This window comes from Loxodonta africana, chromosome 6 (assembly GCF_030014295.1).
Source record: "Loxodonta africana isolate mLoxAfr1 chromosome 6, mLoxAfr1.hap2, whole genome shotgun sequence".
Taxonomy (NCBI): domain Eukaryota; kingdom Metazoa; phylum Chordata; class Mammalia; order Proboscidea; family Elephantidae; genus Loxodonta; species Loxodonta africana.
Window position 1 is genome coordinate 10,945,910 of NC_087347.1, and position 8,298 is coordinate 10,954,207.

General features: G+C 52.9%; 1 long non-coding RNA gene across 1 annotated transcript; it reads left to right on the top strand.

The window, feature by feature from the left end:
• The first annotated feature begins 359 nt into the window (after positions 1-359).
• Positions 360-6,917, top strand: LOC135231517 (uncharacterized). The gene is made up of 2 exons (XR_010322208.1): positions 360-4,246; positions 6,710-6,917. It is a non-coding gene; the product is annotated as an uncharacterized LOC135231517 (long non-coding RNA).
• The last annotated feature ends 1,381 nt before the right edge of the window (positions 6,918-8,298 follow it).

Genomic DNA, 8,298 nt, shown 5'->3' on the forward strand with positions numbered 1-8,298 from the left:
GGTTGCAGCCTCTAGTTAGACTCCCTGAAATTAGACCAATTAGTGATTTATGGGGTAAGCACATTTCCCATTAAAAGCCCCACTTAAAAAATACACCACTGGCTCAGGGAACACCTAGCTCAATTGGCATAACATAGTTTATAAAGAAAACGTTCTACATTCTACTTTGGTGAGTAGCGTCTGGGGTCTTAAAAGCCTATGAGTGGCTATCCACTTGTCTTACCCCTTTGGGAGCAAGAGAGAATAAAGAAAACCAAAGACACAGGGAAAGATTAGTCCAAAGAACTAATGGACCACATCTACCACAACCTCCACCAGACCGAGTCCAGTATAACTAGATGGTATCTGGCTATCACCACTGACTGCTCTGACAGCGATCACAATAGAGGGTCCTGACAGAACTGGAGAAAAATGTAGAACAAAATTCTAACTCAAAAAGAAAGACCAGACTTGCTGGCCTGACAGAGACTGGAGAAACCCTGGGAGTATGGCCCATGGACACCCTTTTAGCTCAGTAATGCAGTCACTTCTGAGGTTCACCCTTCAGCCAAAGATTAGACAAGCCCATAAAACAAAACGAGACTAAAGGGGCCCACCAGCCCAGGGGCAAGGACTAGAAGGCAGGAGGGGACAGGAAAGCTGGGAATAGGGAACCCAAGGTCGAGAAGGGAGACTGTTGACATGTCATGGGGTTGTTAACCAACGTCATAAAACAATGTGTGTACTAACTGTTTAATGAGAAGCTAGTTCTGTAAACCTTCATCTAAAGTACAATTAAAAAAAAAAATTTCACTGGGCCCGGACTCTCAGATATTAGTCTGTATAAAGGCTGTAATACTGGAGAATGAGATCTGCAGGCAGTTCAGGGTCAGAGTAGATCCCCCCGAATTCCAGATGAAGGGTCAGAGCTGAGGTACGCTAACCAGGCTCTGGGCAGCTCTGGTGTCCGCTGAGATCAAGGTTCCACACCGTGGCAGCCCAGGGGCCCTGGACCTGCCCGGGCTGTGGGAAGGCCCGTCTGCCCTCATGCTCAGATGTCATGGAGTCTGGGAGCCAGGGCCAGAGGGGCCTGGGAACAGAAATGGCCCCATTGCCAGGGATGCCACCCCTCCCTGAGTCACTGGCTCACCACCTCATCCAAATATCGCTCCAGAGGCCAGCCGGAAATGAGGGTGCTGCCGCCTTGTCCTGGGAGCCAGAGCAGGGGTGGGGAGGTAAGGGGTAGGAGAGGTCTGGTCACCCCTACCTCCTTGCCCAGGCCTGGGGTCTCTGCCTGCACCGCTCTCAGGGTCACTTGCCCTTGTGCACTGGGGAATTCTGGGAGAGGGTCTGGATGGGCGCCAGGACCACTTCCTCCTGGGGGACAAAAGCATCAGGGCAGGGGGCCTTCCTCCTTTGTCTGGACCCTGACATAAGGTTGAAATCCTGTTTGGCAGCGGCCCTGCCTCTGTGAGCCTGGGTCTCTGATCACCCTGGGCGTGTCCAGCCTCCTACTGTCCCCAGCAACCCCCTGGGTACCGCCCCGGCCCTTACAGCCACCACATAAGGAAATGTTTGTGCCTTTGGGCAGCAGCTCGGCTTGCTTGCTCCCTCCCTCTGTCTCCCTCCCCGCCCAGGCTGCCTCCCAGACCGGCGGCTGTGGGGACCAGAGGCACCGCCCTGAGGCCGGGGCGGGGGAGTAGGGAGGGCAGGTGGTGTGGGGACTCATCATTTGCTCTGAGGCCCAGAGAGCGCCCTGACCTTCTCTGGGCTGGGGGCGAGGGAGGAGGGCAGGATACATTTGGGGTCAAAGAGACCCCTGACTTTGGGTTCCTGTGGAGTGGCATGGAGACTGATCTTCCTAAAGAAACTCCACCCACAGTGTGGTTCCCCAGGGAGCCCAGAGCAATGCCACTTCCCTGGGTTGTAATGGAGGCGTCCTGACCCCCCCAGCCACTGCTTAGAGAAACATTTCACAACCTGCTTCTGGCGGGCAAGTTCAGGCTCACGTGGGCTGCCTTCCTTCTGGAGTTTTCCATTAAATTATTTACAAGTCACACTGGCCGTGAACAAGCCCACAGACCTCTGAAGGAAGTTGGCGGGCACAAGGTGCATTTATCCTTCTGCAAAGTCTCATTTCTCAAGGGACCCTTCCTCTCTTAAATGTGGCCCCCTAGAGGTAAGAAAGAAGCTGCCAAGGGTGGCACCTTTGATGCCCCTGAGGTTACTATTGGAGGCCAGAGATTCCCCAGCAGGTGCTTCCTGGGCACGGACCCCGTGCCCAGTGAGGCACTCAGAGGGACAGTTCTGTTCCCCGCTTGGGTGGTAGGTAAAGGGCAGGGTGGGTGAGGGAGGATGACACCACCCAGGTTCTTGGGCCTTTTGCAGGGCCAGATTAAGGCATGGGAGGGCCCTAAACACTGATACTCTGTGGTGTCCCTCTTGTGCTTACTCACACATTTGAACAGGACATGTGAGTTATGATATGTATATGTATGTATGTACTGCTGGCCCTCCTGGCTGGAGTTGCTGGATCAGCAGACATGGATGTAAAAAACAGTTCCCTCAAAATGGATAGAGGCCTGTTATCTGTTAATATAATTCATCCTTTCCCAGTAATGATCAAGTTGGATCCAGTTGCAGATTGGGTGGAGGTAGCAAGAGTTAGACTCCACAACCAACCCTCTACCTCTTGTTTATTAGAAAGAAAGAGTATACTCCCAAGAGACCAGTGGAGATAAGGAGCTTCAATTATAAAGGAGGGGCCCATAGGGGACAAGTATCAACGAAGGTGTTAAAGTGGTAGGGATCTCACAGCTTAAACAACCTTGTGTGTGGGTGCCCTCATGACCCTGTGTGCACTTTATTTCCAGCCAGCACGTTCTCACACACTGGAACTGGTACCAGTTTCATTTAGTGCCCTGCCAGTTCCCTCCCGCTGCAGCGCTTGCTTTTCCTTGTGCCCTGTTGCTTCGCATCTATGGGTCTTTGGACAACTGGTGCCCCTATTTTGTTGATTCCCTAAGCAGGTACTTACCTTGCTTACTGGGTAATTCATCCCCGGCCTTTTGGGAAGTGTGAAAGGTGGAGCTGTGAGCCGGTACTACCTGTCAGCAGTAGGAGGGTGGGACCGCCTCACCTGCTTCCAGGTACACAGACTTTATTTAGATCACATCTCCAAGCCTGGTTTCCTAGGAGGACCCAACCCATGACCCTGCTGGTGGACTGAAACCAAACCAAACCAAACTCGGTGGCAAAACCTGAGTGACACAGAAACAAGAAGTCCACTGGCCTAAGGCCCCACCTCCCAGGCTGGCAGAGCTGCCCAAATGTGGCTGCAGAGTGCTCAGCAGAGACACCCAACCTGACAGGCTGTCCCTGTGGGTCTTTTTACTTAAAGTCCGGGGTGCTCCTGAGGGTGTGTCAGCTCTGCATTCCCCACCCTGGCAGCCTTAACTGGACCTGCCCCAGGCTGAGGCAACTGTGCCCAATCATACAGCTCTCCATGTTGGCAGGGGTCACGTTGCCCATCTGCCTCTAGCCCCTGCAGCACTGTAACCCAGGCGCATTATTACAGCCAGGACGAAGAGCCTACTGGGTGGGTCCTGAGGTCCTGTGACTAGGGTCTATGGGCCCCTAGAGGCAGGAACTGTGTTGATAGCTCTAACTCCCAACCCCCTCACATAGCAAGTGCTCAAAAAATACCTTCTGGATGACAGAACAGATCTTCCGCTGCAGTGGACCAAGATCTGGGCCTGAAAAAAGGTGGTCAATACCACCTAAGGTGCCCTGTGAAAGGGCTGTTTTCCATCATGAGCCATTCAAACAGGGGCTCCGTGATCCGTCTTGGGGATGTTGTGGAGCGGCTCGCATTGGGAATGTAAAGGTACGTCATTGGAGACGGACTTTTACGTCCTTCAAGTGTACCTATGTACCACAAGCATAAAAACCACTTGCCATCCAGTCGATTCTGACTCATGGCGACCCCATGTGTGTCAGTGTAGAACTGTGCCATAGAGGGTTTTCAGTAGCTGATTTTTCATAAGTAGATCGCCAGGCCTTTCTTCCAAGGTGCCTCTGGATGGATTCAAACTGCCAACCTTGGTAAGCAGCCAAGAGCCATTAGGCGTTTGTACCATCCAGGGACTCCAACAGGAGTAAATCTGTAGCCCTATGTAAAGTGCGCGCTGAGGTGGTGCTTCTTTGATAGACAAAGAGGAATTCTGCCCTGTTCTCCGGTGCGGTATCTCCCTCCACCTGCACTGAGGTGAGTACTGTTATCTCCAACAACTTGCCCAGGCACCCAGCTGGTAACAGACACTGCTGGGGGTGGGGTATGTGTTCCTCTCCTGGGAGGGGAGGAGTGTGCTGAGGCCTCGGGAAAGTGTAAACGGTGGGGTGTAGGGCAGCACGGGCTCCCAGGGGGATGGATTTGCAGGCTCAACGACCATGCGCCCAACAGGCTTTTCCTCCCATTCCCTCCCCAGCCTGCCAGTTCCCTGCTCAGGGCTCCCTCCCCTCAGACTGTTGCGGCGCTTTCTACCCGGGGCGCTTTCTACCCGGGGTTTCGGCTCTCCACTCTTTTCCGTCCCCTGCTTTCTCTCAAATGCGAGTTTGGTTGCATTTCCTGTTTCAATACTTCCCAGAAAAAAGTTCACACTCCTGAGCACCACGTGGGTCTTGACCCCCTCGCTCTCCTCGCCAAGCGCTGGCAGCTGGACTGTCCTTGACGCAGGACTTCCTGAGGAAGCCTTCCCTGGCCTCCCCGACCGGGCTGCGGTCCATCACAGCTGCATCGCCTTGCCTCGGTCTGCTTCCCCCAACCGGCGAGCCACGCGCTCCGTGTCACCGTCACTCCGTGCCCCGGGTGCAAAGTCGGGTCCGATGCAGAAGACCGATAAGCGATTAGGGAAGACTAAAGCTTAAAAATTGTGCAGGGGGCCTGGCAGGTTATGCTTTGGATGTTAACAGGGAAAAGAGGGGATTCCAAGAAAGGACAGAAACGGGAGTTTTCGCGGGAGCCCCAGGCTGCGGAGGCGGGGCCTGTACTCGCAGGTCGGTGCACACCCCCGGGGCCATGCAAACACGGTTCAAGCGCACACTAGGTTCGGGAATGCACGCGCCCATGGATACCCGGACCTGTGTGAACAGCCAGGGAGTGTAAACACGAGGGCGGATTTTTCGGGTCCGAGAACATCTTCGAGGTCCGTGCACACACCAACACGTGAAAAAACCCTGGTTGATGCATGCAAGAAGCCGCACGCGCCCCAGGTTCGTGCACACCCCAAGTTCGTGCACACTCCTGCGCTGAACAAGTCGGGAGCCCGTACATCTACGTCCCCGGATGTCTGTGCAAACAGCCTGAGTATGCTCACACGTGTTTCGGTACACTAGGGTGTGTGCACGTCCCCAAGGTTGCGAAAACACGAAGGGTGCACCCCTGGGGCTCTGCACGCACGAGGCCACGCAAACCCGGGGCCAGCCTGAAGGCCCATTCCGACTGGGAGAGGCACCCGTTTCCCCCAAATTCGGCACAGCTTCCGGCTCAAGGCGCCATCTTCGCCCGGCGGGCAGCGTAGGAACCCGTAGCCCGCACAACCCCCGCGCTCGGGCCTTTGTTGCCCCGGCTTCCGGGCGTCCATCACGCGGAGGCCGCGAGCCTGGAGAGCGAGGCGCCAGAGCACGAAATGGCGGGCTGGGCGGGGCGAGGGGCGGGGAGGCCGCAGAGGCGCCCACTCCCGACTCCCGGCAGGGCGTACCGCCCGCCCCCTTGCGCAGGCGCACGGCGCGGCGCGCGTTCCCGCGTTCCCTCTGACGCGCGCCGGGACACAAAGGGCTGGAGGGAAAGCCCGGAGCTCGGATTACACCTGCGGAGCGGCTCGCGGCCCGGGGTGGCCCGGAGCGGACTGCCAGGGCCGGAGCTGGGCTCGCCGGAACCAAGCTCTCCGAAGGGGAAAGGGGGCGCTGAAGAGCGCTCCCTCACCTCCCTCAAGGGCATAACGGCCTCGGGGCTGGGGGCGGGGCGAGTGGGGCGTGCAGGGCGCAGGCGCCGCGCGGGCGGCCGCAGCAAGGAAGACGCCGCGCCTCCATTTTTCTTCGTGCGCCGTAATGGCGGAGGCGGGCGCGTTTTGTTTTCTGCGGAGAGAAGAGCTCGCCTTTGGGAAAGCCCGACTTAACAAACCAACTTCCTTACAAGAAGATGTCGATCTTTAGAAAGTGTCTTCGGGTTTTGGGGTGTGATTCCCAGTTTTTCATGGAAAAGGAAAGGGCAGACCCCCTCCGCAAATTAATATTTTGCAACTTGCTACTCCACTTTAGGAATGCGGATTACGGTGAGGGGTAAGGACTCTGATTCGAAGAAGTATTTTTTCCATTGAAGAGACGTTCATTAAGAGCAATGATCAGTAAAACATTTTAAAATATTTTTGTTAAAATAACACTTTTTTTGGTGAAAAATAACAGCTGACATTCATTGACTATACTACACCAGGCCTTGTTTTAAGTGTCTTTAATTTTCATAACCAGGTAGAGATGGAGAAGCAGAAGTATAGGGAGGTTAAGAACACAAAATTACTTACAGCCTGTGAAAATGGAAAAAAATAGTAAATCCACCATCCAAAGACAACTACTGTTTAGAAAAATTGGCACGGTTCCTACGAGTCTTCTTGTATGTGTTAGAGTTTTGGTTTGTGTTATACTTGCTGTTCGTAACGTTTTTTATGATTAACAGGGCGAGCGGTAGCTGGGCGAGTGGAAAGCTTCGCAGGCTCAGAGGAGCCAGGAACTGCTCACTTTGTCGTTGTGGCCCTGGGTCTCTGGGCAAGCTTCCTCATGTCTTGCTGATGTCAGAGGAGTCCCTGGGTGGTGCAAATGATTAACTTGTGAAACGTTGGAGGTTCAAGTCCACCCACATGCAACTCAGAAGAAAGGCCTGATGATTTCCAACAAAATCAGCCATTGAAAACAGTGGACACTGAGTTATGTATGTAGAAATCATTGAATGAGCATATGTTTTGTTATGTTTTTATCATACACACAAAACATGAAAAAAATACTACAAAGGAAAAAGAAAATGCTGTGGAGCAGAGTTCTATGTCATAAGTGACACAGAACTGGCTAACTGGTTAGGTGATGTCTGAGGCACTTTCCAGCCCCAGTATGATGGAAGCATCTAGTGATCAGAAGAATCCACATGACATGTGTGAGCTGGAATCCACTAGATGGCAACTAACAACAACATGTGATCACGTGACTGTTGCTGAGGCTTGAGAGGAAAAGCCTTCTTATACCTTCCCCTCTTTTTGTTTGTTTTTCTACTGGGTCTGGAGATTCTGTAGCTATTCTTGTCATTGCCTTAATTTAGTTGGCCAAGCTTCTTTGAGCCTGTGACTGAGCATTTACAGATGGAGCAGCTGAGGCTTAATGTTCTGATTCTTGCCCAAGTTCTCCAGCAAAATCAGTGAAGTTTATGTATATATAGAGAGACAAATTCATACAAAGAAACAGCTCACATGGTCTTAAAGGCTAGAGAGTCCCAAGTCTGTGGGTCAGGCCTTGGGCTCTGACTTACATAGCTGCAGGGGCAGATGAACCCAAGATCAACAGGTAGGATGGCAGGATACTGGCTGAAGTCCCAAGAACTGGAGTTCAGATGATGATGAGCCAAATGCAGGATCCAGAGCAGAGCAAAAGCCAGCAAGCGAGCTTTGCCAGAAAATCCATGCATATTGGTTGCAGGCCATACCCCCAAGGGAACTCCCCTTTAACTGATTGGCTGTTATAGCATTACATAACTGCCAAACTACATTACAACTGCCAAACCACTGAGAATCATGGCCCAGTCAAGTTGATACACAACTTCAACCATCACACAAGCTGAGATGTCTGTCTTGAAACATCAGTATCCAAGTCCTCACCTCCCATAGGATCTGTAATTATGTCCATGTTTCTTTTTAAGTCTAAACTTTATGTCAAAATAGGGACCCCAGCATCCGGCATTACTGATAAATGCTAGGTTCTTCTCTTGCTTGGTGAGGGTCTGTTGATCTTAACAGTGAAGCAGACGTACCCAGCACATCCCTTGCTCCCATTGTTGTTTTTGGGTACCACTGAGTCAATTGCCACTCATATCAACCCTATGTGACCCACTAGAACTGCCCCGTAGAGTTGCCTAGGTTGTGATCTTTACAGGAGCAGATTGCCATGTCTTTCTCCTGCAGAGCCACTGAGTGGGTTTGAACTGCCAACCTTTCAGTTAGCAGCAGGGCACTGAACAGTTGCACCATCAGGGCTCCTGTCGCTCCTGTGAATAATCTTTCA